The sequence below is a fragment of the Nyctereutes procyonoides genome, unplaced genomic scaffold, assembly GCF_905146905.1.
Source record: "Nyctereutes procyonoides isolate TBG_1078 unplaced genomic scaffold, NYPRO_anot_genome, whole genome shotgun sequence".
Classification (NCBI taxonomy): domain Eukaryota; kingdom Metazoa; phylum Chordata; class Mammalia; order Carnivora; family Canidae; genus Nyctereutes; species Nyctereutes procyonoides.
This window is the reverse complement of record NW_026575034.1, coordinates 23,328,048-23,341,969: the sequence shown is the minus strand read 5'-3', so window position 1 is coordinate 23,341,969 and position 13,922 is coordinate 23,328,048.

Here is a 13,922-nt window from a genome sequence, read left to right as displayed (position 1 = left end):
TGTTTCAATTACTCTATTTTTCTTTTACAATTTATGTTTTTGCTTTCAATTTATATCTACCTTACCCCCCATAATTTTTCATTGATTTTATTTTCTTATGTTGCCTTCAAGTTTTGAGGATCTTAAGCATACCTGCTTCAAAACTCCTCTTAAAATGCTTTAGTTTTTCTTTTTTCATCAAGGAGTGTTGTTATTGAGATCATACAGTTTCTTTATCAGAACACTGATAAAGAAGACTTACGTCTTCACATAGGTTTTAGAATTTTACTTGTAATCTCACCTTGAGTGAAAATTTCCTTGTTTGTTTGATGACTTATTTTGTTCATGCCCATGATTAGATGTAGCAATTGACTCTTACTTCCTGAAGTTTGTCAGCTGTACTTTTTTTTTTTCAATATGGTTAAAGGGTATTGTTTCAAATAAGAGCTGAGTATAGTTTAGCCATTCCCATTCCCTATCCCCCGACTATCTCAAGACATGGCTTGTTATGGGGAGTAGACTTGGGCTGTGACAAAACACCTATTTTCACTCTCCATGTGGATTAATAATTTCATCTCCCAAGTGTGGTATCTTAGATTGGCCCCTTATCAAGTATGGAGCACTATTATGTTGAATCCCGTGCAGTGCTGAGTTGCCAACCCCCAATATGCCTCTAAACCAGGATCCAGGGATCCCTGGGTGGTGCAGCAGTTTGGCGCCTGCCTTTGGCCCAGGGCGCGATCCTGGAGACCCGGGATCGAATCCCACGTCGGGCTCCCGGTGCATGGAGCCTGCTTCTCCCTCTGCCTGTGTCTCTGCCTCTCTCTCTCTGTAACTATCATAAATAAATAAAAATTAAAAAAAATAAAAATAAACCAGGATCCACATGGGCTTGTGGTTTCAACTTCAGCAAACAAATTTTTTTATGTGATATCTTATATCTATCTATCTATCTATCTATCTATCATCATCTATCATCATCATCTATCATGTATTTTCTATTTGGCTATCTAAGGAACATGGCACTATCTTTTTATTATCTTTATATTTTATTTATTAGTACATGTTTGGCAATAGAGTAGAAATTGACATACCTGATTCAGCTCACCACACCGTGTTGAATAAAATTCTCCATCAAAACCTCAATACCATTTTAAAAATATAACCTATTAGAGCTTATGTTCAGGAAAATTTGATTTTTTTGAAAACTGATCACCTGCCTTTTGTAAAATGAGTTAATGTACTAATTTATTCAATAATACACTAGAGTTAATTGCAGACCTCTTCATCAATCTTTGTCATGGGAAATCTGGTAATGTCCCTTAGATCTGGACTATTTAGGCCATTTCTTAGTACCTTCATTCTTATCTTTATATACATCTTCAACTAGTTTGTCACAATAATTCTGTTGCCATGATGAATAATTTTTAAAAGCTCATGTTTCCTTTTTTCTTAACTATTTATTTTCTACAATTCATGTCTCCTACAATTTCAAACCCAGGTCACTATAATCCACCCTCAGTTTTTTCCAGGCTGCTGTTACTTCTTGAACTTTCACTGCCTTCAGAATGGAGTTACTGGACTGAACCCCACATCCAACTTCTTATATTTATTTCCTTCTGCCCAAACTACTTCCATCTCTGGGTTGTCTGTAAACATTTTAGTGACATTTATTCCCCTTAAAAAGAGGTGTTTAGGAGACAATTAGAAAGAAATGCCTAGGAAGTTTTGAATTATATAATAAATTATATATATATATATATATATATATATATATATATATATATATATATTAAAGGAAAAATCCTGGCAAGTGTTTGGATATTGTTCACTTTAGAGTTTGGCAAGCTTATACAAGTTGACAGTAAGGCAATGAATAGAATGCAGTTTTGGTGACTAAACTATTGTGATATCCATCTGCCTAAATATTCATCCAGTTGTGTTGACACAACAGGAGGGCTACTGAAATGTTGCTACTAGTGGAGGGCTATGCCTTAGACTTAGTGTCTTCAAGTTCCCCAAACTTGCTTCTAACACTAATCTGATGCAATGAAATGCCAGGACACCTGCACCCGATGTTTATAGCAGCAATGTCCACAATAGCCAAACTGTGGAAGGAGCCTCGGTGTCCATCAAAAGATGAATGGATAAAGAAGATGTGGTTCATGTATACAATGGAATATTACTCAGCGATTAGAAACGACAAATACCCACCATTTGCTTCGACGTGGATGGAACTGGAGAGTATTATACTGAGTGAAGTAAATCAATCAGAGTAGGACAATCGTTATATGGTTTCACTCATACAGGGAATATAAAAATAGTGAAAGGGATTATAGGGGAAAGGAGAGAAAATGAGTGGGAAAAATCAGAGAGGGTGACAAAACATGAGAGACTCCTAACTCTGGGAAATGAACAAGGGGTAGTGGAAGGAGAGGTGGGTGGGGGATGGGGTGACTAGGTGATGGGCACTGAGTGGGGCACTTGACCGGATGAGCCCTGGGTGTTATACTATATGTTGGCTAATTGAACACCAATAAAAAATAAATTTATATATAAAAAAACTACTAATCTGAAAGGAGTAAGACAAATATTTAATGAAAAGCTGAAGTTTTAGACCAATAGGGATTGTGCAAAATTTTCTTGTTTGGTCTGTGCAACCACACAGTTAAATGCAGTTATTAAATTATTCCCTCCAGGAGAGATGGCATCAAAGCATATTTACTGTCAAATTTGCTGAGCCAAATGGGATGTTTGAGAAATGTTGCTCTGCTGCTGCCTGGAGCCCCTCTTCTGCTTGTCTTGTCTTTTAACTCACCCACTTCTGTTTTTACTTCATCAGCCTTACTTATCAATGTCTCCACCTCATTCCAAGCACTTCTTCCTTGATTGTATGGAGATTTACTCCTCTTTCAGGTTCCTCCTGGATAGTGTCTAGCAGTTTCTAGGCTGTTGTTGCTTCTTAAACTTTCATTGCTTTCTAAATGGATTTTCTGACTAAATCCCACCTCCAACTTCCTATATTTATTTTCCTCTGCCCAAACTACTTCCATCTCTGGATTGTCCGTAAACATTTTAGTGACATTTATTCTTCTTAAAAATGAGATGTTTAGGAGACAGAAAGAAATGCCTAGGAAGTTTGGATTATATAATAGATTATATTGTATTTCTCCCAAACTTCATAGGTTGTCAATAACTTGGCATTATTTTTGACATATAGTTCTCATAATGTAATAAAACAAAACTTGTTTACTGATAAATCAAGAAAAATGGAGTATGAAAGTTTTTAACAAGCACATTATTTATTCTTCACTATCAACCTCTACTTCTCCAAAACTAATATATACATACATACATATATATCTTTAGAAAATTGTATATATATATACACACATATATACATATATTTTATATATGTATAAAGATATATACATATCTTTATGCTATACCTCTCTGGAAGGGCTATTTTATTTGCTTTTTTATTTATTCATTCATGAGAGACATAGGCAGAGGGAGAAGCAGGCTCCTCCCAGGGAGCACGATGTGGGGCTCAATCCCGGATCCCGGGATCATGCCCAGAGCCAAAGGCAGACACAACCACTGAGCCACCCAGGCGTCCCTATTTTATTTGCTTTAAAGTGTTACACTTTTAGAGTCTACAGGAGAGTAAAACACTGTACTAAAAAGTTTCCAGTATGTTGTTTCCAACCCAATTCTGTATTTTGCAAAAACATTAAAAAATGCAGTTCAAGTAATAGACACAGAATGTCCTTAAAGGATGTAGTTGAAGTAAAGTTTACTATTTATATGGAAGTTGTTTAAAAATGGTTGTTTATCATGTTCTTTAAGTTAAAGGTAGAGTGATGTTTAATGTAGTCAGGATGGTGTCATCGGGAATGCTTCAGGTGTTGAGCATATGCAGAGACTGAAGCAGGCATTAAGGAACAAAGTCACGATAGCTTTACCAGGCAAAAAGGTACACATCTTAATGTTATTGACTGATAAGATCATGAAGGTTATCAGGTATTTACCAAGGTGTTGGCCATTGCATTTATACTGTGGAGGCCGAGAAAAATCAAGGCCATTCCACCTCAAGTTTAGCATTAGCACAAGTACAGCCATCTTAGGCCCCTGTGAATAAGAGCTGAACTTTATAGGAAAAAGAGCAGAATGTCCTCAATGTCCTCAGCAGGGAATCCCATATCAGAAAGACAACAGAGCCCACACCTGTGGTAGAAAGTCCCATATTAGAATGAGTACCTCAATGCCGTTGAAAGCCCCATATCAAAATGTAAACAGAACTTGAGAAATTCTTCCACCCCTTCTAAAAATCCCCTAGACCTGCCTATAAAAAACCCAGCTGTAACCCACTTTGGGGTCCAAGTCCCTGCTCCGTTGTGTCCGGTATACTTGGACCCAAGCTCGAGCTTGCTAATAAACCCTCAGGTGCTTGCATCAGTGTCAGCTCCTTGGTGGTTTCTCGGATTCGCAATCTTGGGCACAACAATATTTTTAGTTTAAAAAGGAGACGAATGCAGGATGAAGCCACCCCAATCCAGTTGTTAAGGTTGATCTTGTAGTAAGGGTTGATCATGACAGTAGGATTCTAGTCCTTCTTCCTGGATATCTTTTAGCATAACAAAAGCCTCTGGGGATGAGAACTCAAATTATCCAGAAGGACTAAAAAGACCCACAAGTAAGTCCTTAAATGAATGAATTCAAGGAATGTTTAGCTAAATTCCCATTATGCATATGAATTAACCATTTATGTTCAATGCCCAAGGAGACCTTCCCTAGGCAGCTTCACCCATTGCATCAAGCAGAATTGATTCCTTTGTCACCTGAAATTTTGGAGTGTGTATGTGGTTCCTCTGGAGGAGTGCCACATTTTGTTTTCCAAGGCCATTATGTTTTTCCCTATAATTGGTTTCTCATATTCAGTTTTGCTACTGCTGACAAATACAATTTTTTTTTGACAAATACAATTTTTACCTTAACAGATGATGTTAGTCTTCTTTTCTTATTCAAGAGCATTTGATTTTATTTTTAGAGGCCAGTCTAGCATACTCTTAAAAAATTTTCATTAGTTTGTGAGAATGCTTTTTATATTAAAGAATATAGCCTTCTACTGTGATGTGTGTGCAAATAATTTTTCATCTTATAATCACTTGTATTTGTCTTTGTTAGTGATAGTATCACAAGGTAGGTTCTCTCTGAATCACTGAGGTGAATATTTGTGTGCAGAGTTTATTTGGAGAGTGCTCTTAGATTAAAGACCTGTAGGGAAAGAATGAAAGAGAACTAATGGACAGAAAAGTTGAGCTCCATGCAATTTTAACAAAGACTACACCATCTTTGGGAATCACTACTTCTAATCCTGAAGAGTCCAAAGTTGTGAGGACAGAAGGCAAAAAATCCCGTGTCTGTCCCACACATTCTTTTTTGGGAGGAGGTTGTCAAAGGCTTTGGTTTCAAGGTATATATTGAATATATTAGAAAATCTCCAGCAAAAACAAAACATGAGTATGGAAAACATAAAAAAGAAAAGAAAAAACAGGAAAAAAAAAAACAAAAAACTTAATCCAGGAGGTCATATATTATTAGTTTAATGGGAGGTTTTTGATTAAGTGTTCTCAGGATTATGAATTTAAAAAAAAATAAGCTATTGCTGTGAAATTTTAAAATATTAGTAGTGATAAAGATAGAATAAGTGATTTTAAAGAAAGATGTATGAACATCTTAAATTTGACTGCAGAGCAAATAAAATTCGATGTGGGTAAAAATTGCAATAGCTTGACAGGATTTAGAAGACAAAGGAATTGATGTTTTCTAAGTACTTAGGTGTAATTAATTTAACCTAAGACCTTACTTGAGGATGGTTTCCAATAAACAAACCAAAGGAATTAATAGGGGAAGAATGCAGGAGCCCTATTAAACAGTGCAAAACCATAAGGTAATTAAAGTAAGTCCCAGGAGTTCACTTGTGCAGTAAGCTAGACGGTTTTTAGTCTAGTTTGGAAAAAGACTGGGGAGAGCTCTAATAGGGCAATATTCAGAGGAGTAGGTGGAAGCCTAGGAATTGTACTATGCTTGCAAATTTAGAATAATAATTCAAACATTAAAATTAATTAAAAAACTGAAGAAAATTTAAGTCACTATGCAAATGGGTATGCAATAATTTGCATACTATCTATATTCCTATAGTCATAAAATTAAAAGTATTTTGTACATCTTCAACTTTTAAGGATAAAGTATGAAAGGTTTTTCTGTGGTGACAAAACAAAATAAACAATTTGGAAGTAAAAATATAGTCAGTGGAAGGAAACTTTGTGGATACAAATATCCTCATTTTTATTAGGTCAGAAGTCAAGATATATGCTTATATTTCTTTGAATAACAAAACAACCATAAGCATATCATTTAACTGTTTAGCATAGTCAATAAAGAATTCAAAATAATGATTCAAACATATGAAGAAGAATAGGAACTTCTGGTTTCTGGCTCCACAGGTAGGAAGCTTGGAAATTGCTTTTCCTTCCTAAAGTGACTGAAAAATCAACAACTCTTGTAGAAGAACTAAGAGGTGAGAACAAACCCCTGCACCCAAGATTGCAGAGATGGAAAAATGAATACAGGGAGTCACGGTTTACTGCAAAAGAGATTCATTAGCAGAAACCACTTTGGGAACTATTGCTGGGTTAGTAAAACCGGAAGTACTAAAGACTACACTTGAGATAAGTGAAATGGAAAATAGAAAAATAATTTTATTTATTTATTTATTTTTATTTTTTAAAAGATTTTATTTATTTATTCATGAGAGAGAGAGAGAGAGAGAGAGAGAGAGAGAGAGAGAGAGAAAGGCAGAGACACAGGCAGAGGGAGAAGCAGGCTCCTTGCAGGGAGCCTGATGTGGGACTCGATCCGGGTCTCTGAAGGAGATGCTAAACCGCTGAGTCACCGGGGCTGCCCAAAAAATAATTTTATAATTAACAAAACAAAGAATTGCTTTTTAAAAAATATAAACAAAATTGATAAACCCTTGGCTAGACTAAGAAAAAAGAGAGAAGCCTAAAATCAAATCAATGTCAGACACTAAGCCACAGACTGAAGAAGCTCAGAGTACATCTAGCAGGATAAATATTTTTTTAAAAAAATACACTTAGGCTTGTCATTTTCAAATTACAGGAAATTAAAGATTTTTTTAAAAATTGTAAAAGAATTCAAAGGGACAAAACATCCTACCTATATGGGAACAGAGATAAGAATTATATCTGACTCAGAAATTGTCTGCTAACTTTGGGCTTTGTTTTTTTTTTTTTGTTTGTTTGTTTGCTTTGTTATCGTTTGCTTGTTTTTCTGGTTCCTTGGGTTGTAAAGTTAGGTTATTTATTTGGCAGCTTTCTTCTTTTTTAATATAGGTGTTTATTTCTACAAACTTACTGCTTAGCACTTCTTTTATTGAATTCCATATGTTATGGTATGTTATGTATGTTTTTGTTTCCATTTGTCTGGAGATATTTTGTAACTTTTTAAATTTATTCTTTTACATAATAATTGTTTAAGAGTGTCCTTAACTTCCATGTATTTGTGAATTTTTCTGTTCTTTCTGTTATTGATTTCTAGTTTCACTGTATTTAGAAAAGATACTTGGAATGATTTTTATCTTCTTAAATTTGTTAAGATTTTTTTGTGACTTAGCATGTGATCTCTTGAAGAATGTGACATGTGCACATGAGAAGAAAGAGTTGGGTAGAATGCTCTGTATTTATCTATTAGGTCCATTTTTTCTATTATGTCATTTACTTCTCCTGTTTCTTTATTGACTTTTTGTCCATTGCAGTGGGTAGGGTATTGAAGTCTCCTTTTATTCCTGTATTACTGTCAATTTTTTCCCTTCAAATCTATCAATATTTGTTTTATATATTTAGGTGATTTATGGTGCTTTATATTTATGTAATTATTATATCTTCCTGTTGAACTGAATCTTTTATTATTATATGATAACCTTTTATGTTTCTTGTGATAATCTGGAAGTAAAAATCTATTTTGTCCGATGTAAGTATAGCCATCTCTGCCCTCTTTTAGTTAGCATTCACAAGAAGTATCTTTCAACACTACTTCATATTCTGTGGAGGCCGAGGAAAATTAAGGCCATCCCACCTAAATTTTAGCATTAGCACAAGTACCGCCATCTTAGGCCCCTGTGAATAAGAGCTGAACTTTAAGGGAAAAACTGTAGAATGTCCTCAATGTTCTCGGCAGGTAATCCCATATCAGAAAGACAACAGAGTTCAGAATTGCTCTCGGGCAGAGAATCCCATATCAGAAAGACAATAGAGCACACACCTGTGGTAGAAAGTCCCATATTAGAATGATTACAGAGCTCAATGCCCTTGAAAGCCCCATATCAAAATGTAAACAGAACTTGAGAAATTCCTCCATCCCTTCTGAAAATCCCCTAGACCAGCCTATAAAAAACCCAGCAGTAACCCACTTCAGGGTCCAAGTCCCTGCTCCGCTGTGTGGGACACACTTGGACCCAAGCTCGAGCTTGCTAATAAACCCTCGTGCGCTTGCATCGGTGTCAGCTCCTTGGTGGTTTCTCAGATTCACAATCTTGGGCACAACAATTCATCATATATGTGTCCTTAAATCTAAAGTGTGTCTCTTATAGATAGCATACATTTGGATATTGCTTATCTATTCAACCACTTTGTAGCATTTGGTTGAGGAATTTAGTCCACTTACATTTAGTAAGGTAAGGATTTACTCTTTCCATTTTTAATTGTTTTCTGTCAGTTTAATATTTTTTAATTTCTCTTTATTTTTTGTGTATCTATTGTATGGTGTGTGTGTGTGCACGCGCGCGCGTGTGTATTTATCATGGGGCTTACACCTAGCAGGCATAGATACAGCAGTCTGTTTTAAGCTGATAACTATTTAATTAACTATAATCATATTTCTATAACCTACATTTACTTTTCCCTGTGTATTTTATGTAATTGATGTCAATTTTTTATTCTTTCTACATTAGCTCTCCATTAGCAAATTTCTGTGGCTATCGTTATTCCTACTATTTTTGTCTTTAAATTTATATACTAGTGTGAAAAGTGATTTGCACCTTGTCATTACAATATTCTATTTCTCTTTATCTTAAGCAGTGAGATTTTTATTTTCATATATAAGATTAGTGAGATTTTTTACTTTTTACTTTGTTTAATGTCTTTTTTTCAAACTGCAGAACTTTTTTAAGTTCTTCTACTTGAACTTCAACTTGAAAAACTTGTTTTTCAAGTTTAAGTTCTTCAACCTGAACAACTTGAAATGATTCTTATAAGGCATGTCTAGGTGACAAATACCCTCAGTTCTTGTTGGAAAGTCTTTATCTCTCATTCTTAAAAGACAGATTGCTGGACAAAGCATTCTAGCTTGCAGCTTTGCTTTGTCTCTCTCAGTACTTAGAATATAACCTCCTATTCTCTCCTAGACTGCAAGGTGAGAAATCTGCTGATAGATTTACAGGGGCTCTCTTGTATAATAATTCACTGTTTTCCTGCTGTTTTAAAATTTTCTTTGTGTTTGACTTTTGACAATTTAATTATAATATATCTCAGTATAAACTTCTTTGGGTTTAACATACTTATGTTTCCTTGGGATTCATGAATGTCAGTAACCTTTTTAGATTTGAGAAGTTCAGCCATTATACCTTTAAATAAGTTTTCTGCCCCTTTCTTTCCTTCTAGGACTTCTATAATATGTATATTAGTTCTCTTCATGGTATTGTATAACGCTTTCAGAACTTCTTCACCATTTTCATCTTTCTTTTCTTCGTTAGTCTAATTGCATAATTTCAAATAATCTTTCTTTGAGTTTCCTCAACTTTCTTTTATCAAGTTTGCTGTTGAAATTCTTTATTGAATTTTCAGCTCAGTAATTGTATTCTTCAGCCACAGGATTTCTTTTTGGTTCTTTTCTTATGGTTTCTATTTAGTGAATTTCTTTTTGTTCTGGTATTGTTTTCCTGGTTTTGTTTAATTGTCTGTGTTCTATCATTGCTCATTGAGTTTATTTAAGATGATTATTTTTTAATTTCTTATCAAGCAATTCATGGGTCTCCATTTCTTTATGGTTGGTTACTGGTGTTTTATTAGTTTCTGATGTTGATGTTATAGCTGGTTACTGGTGTTTTATTAGTTTCTGATGTTGATGACGTTTTCTTGATTCTTCATGATCCTTATAGCCTTGCATTGGTGTCTGTGTATTTTAAGGGGCTGTCACCTCCTCCAGTCCTTACAGACTAGTTTGGGCAGGTAAAGGCCTTCTCCTGCCAGGTCCCTGGACATATAGGACTGCCTCTGGGATTTGGGTTGAGTGGGGCTGGAGCCAGATCACAGGCTGCTTCTGAGTCCACTCATGCTTAAGGTGGTGGGCCTTTTACTAGTGGTGTGGACAGGCATAATTCCTCCTAGATCCCCACCCAGTCAGGGCTGCCTGAGACTATGGTTGAACGAGCTTGGAGCCAGGCCATGGAGCTGCCTCAGGATCAGTGGTCAGTTGGTTTGGTGAAGCATGTACAGTTTTTATAACACATACATATGTGTGTGATATAGGTAAAAATTGCAGGTTCTGCCAATTAAAGCTCTCTAACTCTGAATAAATTGCTTAACTGTCTTGAGTTTGAATTCCCTAATCTATAAAATAGGATTAAATGAGATAATTCATATAAATAGCTTGTGATACTTAACAATCAGTACAAGCTAGCTGCTCTTATTATTGTGGGTTTTTTAAAAACAGTTATTATTATACTTATTTGAATAAACACTGATAATTTAAATGTATATTTATAAAATGTAAATAGTATAAATATTTTACATGACTTTTAAAGCCCTGTATGTTTCCTATTTCTCTCTATATTCTTATATCCATGAAAGAGGTTTGATCAGTATAAATCTACACTCCAACCAAAAGGATTTGACATAATACCCTGAGTTCCTATAATACTTTTTATTTTTAATTTAATTATTTAATTTAATTTATTTTTTTTTCCTACAATACTTTTTAAATACAAGACCTAAGCTATTCCTCTATTCCTTCTGACCAACCCAGGTTATAACCCAGGACAGCATTTCATTCCAATTAGTCCCTAGTCTAACTTGTGTATATTTATTACAGGGCTTAGCACTGTCTCACAATTATCTGTTTAACTGATAGAACATTCTAAGAGATGGCAAACTAATTTGAGGCAGGTTCTGTATCTTAATAACCTTTCCATCATAAATGACATGGTATTCACAGACAGAAAAGATAAATGTGAATGCAAAATAGTTTTGGGATAGAAAACATACATTGATAATAATTAAATAACATGATGATAAACATTTTTGTTGCTCTATTTTGCCATAGGGATACTGATAACTCTTTAGAGCTTGTACAATCCCCTTGTTCCCATCTCTGATTGTCCCCTATGTTCTTTACTAGTAATTCTTTTCTCAGTCTAAGTCCAAAGTCTAGTTCTGTTGTGGAAACATTTCTTCTACATCAAGATGAAAAAGATACTGAGTTGCTCTTTCCCAAAAGAGTTGCCAGGTCATAACAAAGGCAACAATTTCCTAGCTCTGGAAAATGCCCTGTATCCCCCTACCCTACCTCATTCCCTTAATCACAGAAATGGAAGTCATGCATTCCCATACTTACTTTCAAAATGCTTTTACTCCTCATACTATGATGGTGTACCCAGAAGGAGTTGGAAAACAATCCGTACTTTTCTGAGAAAAGTTTTGGGCATAAGCCAGATTTTTCAGCTCCAGGCATCAGATGCTATTGGAATGATGAATAATAGGATGAAAGTATGGGTAGGAAGGGGAGGAGAAATGGGTTTCTGTTTCTCATAGCTTCTAGTTTTAAAAATAAAATGTAAAATCTACCATTCGTTCTCAAAGCTTTCTGATTGAATTCACAGGTTCTACACTCCTTATATTTTCAAAATCTCTTCTAACTAGTCAAAAAGTATGATCCTTAGATAAGCACCATTGGCATTAGCTAAGAACTTGTTAAAATTAAAAATATTAGGACCTCATTGATTGATAAATGGATAAAGAAGGTGGAGTTTATGTGTACACACACACACACACACACACACACACACACACTGGACTATTACTCAGCCATGAAAAAAAAAAGAATGAAATCTTGCCATTTGCAACAACATGGATGGAGCTAGAGAGAATAATCCTAAGTGAAATAAGTCAGTCAGAGAAAGAAAATATATGATTTCATTCATATGTAGAATTTAAGAAACACAACAAATGAGCAAAGGGAGAAAGAGAGAGAGGCAAACCAAGAAACAGACACTTAACTATAGAGAACAAATTGTTGGTTACCAGAAGGGAGGATGAGGGGAGGATGGATTAAATAGGTGATGGGGATTAAGGAGTGCACTTGTGATGAAGACCAGGTGATGTATGGAATTGTTGACTCACTACATTATAACCTTGAAACTATTATAAAACTGTAAACTAATTGGAATTAAAATAAAAACTTACAAACATATTAGGACCATCTAAGACCTGGTTAATCAGAATCTTTATGTTTAACAACATTCTCAAATGGTCCATGTTTATGTCACATTTTGAGAAACACTGCTATACTTCCTTGTCTTTGGCTGAATTGTTAATAAGTCACTCATTTACTTTCTTAGGTAAGCGAGGCCTCAGCATCCAGCACTCATTTACTTGAGTACTGGGTCAGTCTTACAGATGACTACTCATCTGAGTCTGCCCTGTCAAATTGTATGTTACACACTGGGCATGCCAGAAACAGCATTGCAATGACGTGTAGCACAAGTGATGGAATGACCTCTCCAAAACTGGCATTCCACTTCAGTGATTAACTGTTCTGCCTTCAGAGTAAGGCTCTCTCTCTCGCTCTCTCTCTCTCTTTATAACTTCCATACATCACTTTGAGTATTATGACTGCTCAAATGATGGTCAAATGATGAGAAGGCCTTAGTTCCTTAACTCTAAAAAGAAAGTAATAAAACTCCTACTTCAAAAGTGGTTGCATCAATGAAGCAAGATAGTACATGCTTGACCTAGCACATGTGCTCAATAAATTATTGTAATTTTTATCTGCCCTAGGTCAAGAAACTTGAGTTATGTGCTCCCATTTACTGCTAGCAAAACAGATACAAACAACTTACTTCTAATCTCATTAGCAGCTATGAGTTTCTTTCACTGAACACATTTATTCATCTAACAAACAGTAAGTTCCTTCTAGGTTCCAAAGATTGTGCTACATACATCAATGCAAATTGGGAAAGTCCATCCTTAATGAATCTATGGTGTAGTTTATGGATCTAAACACAGGAGGATTCCATTTATTAAGAATTCTGCACCAGAATTTTAAGAACAAGTCAGAGTAACTGAAGAAATACCTTTTATGGGGGACTCTAATCATGTCCTATCAAGGGTTGGAGAGGACTTGACTTCTCACTTCTTGGAAATACCTACCCTAGATGGAGAAGCCAAACTCTGGGGGACAGGAAAGTAATGAACAACGAGGGCTGAAGAACATATAAGGAATATATGGAGGAACATTTTGGGAATTGATGAGTGGGAGGGATTAAAAAAGAGGTATTTCAGAGAACTGAGAAGACATAAGAGATTCAAAAAGTTTTGTGCTTCTTTTTCATTGTTGCAATGTATTTTGGAAAACTTCTAGTAATTTTTGACAGTTAGGCATTATTTCCATCATTGTGACTCCCCTGAGCTTTGGCCCCAAGGTTTGTGAATTTATTCTGGTTGAAGAAACAAGTCTGTGCTGATTGTATAATGATGGATATCTGCCAGTAAAGAAAAGCTGCATGTCCATTCGATAGAATTTGCTTTAGAGTTAACCAAATAGAGATGCAAACCTTATGAATTTTACTATTTCTATGGAGAGGT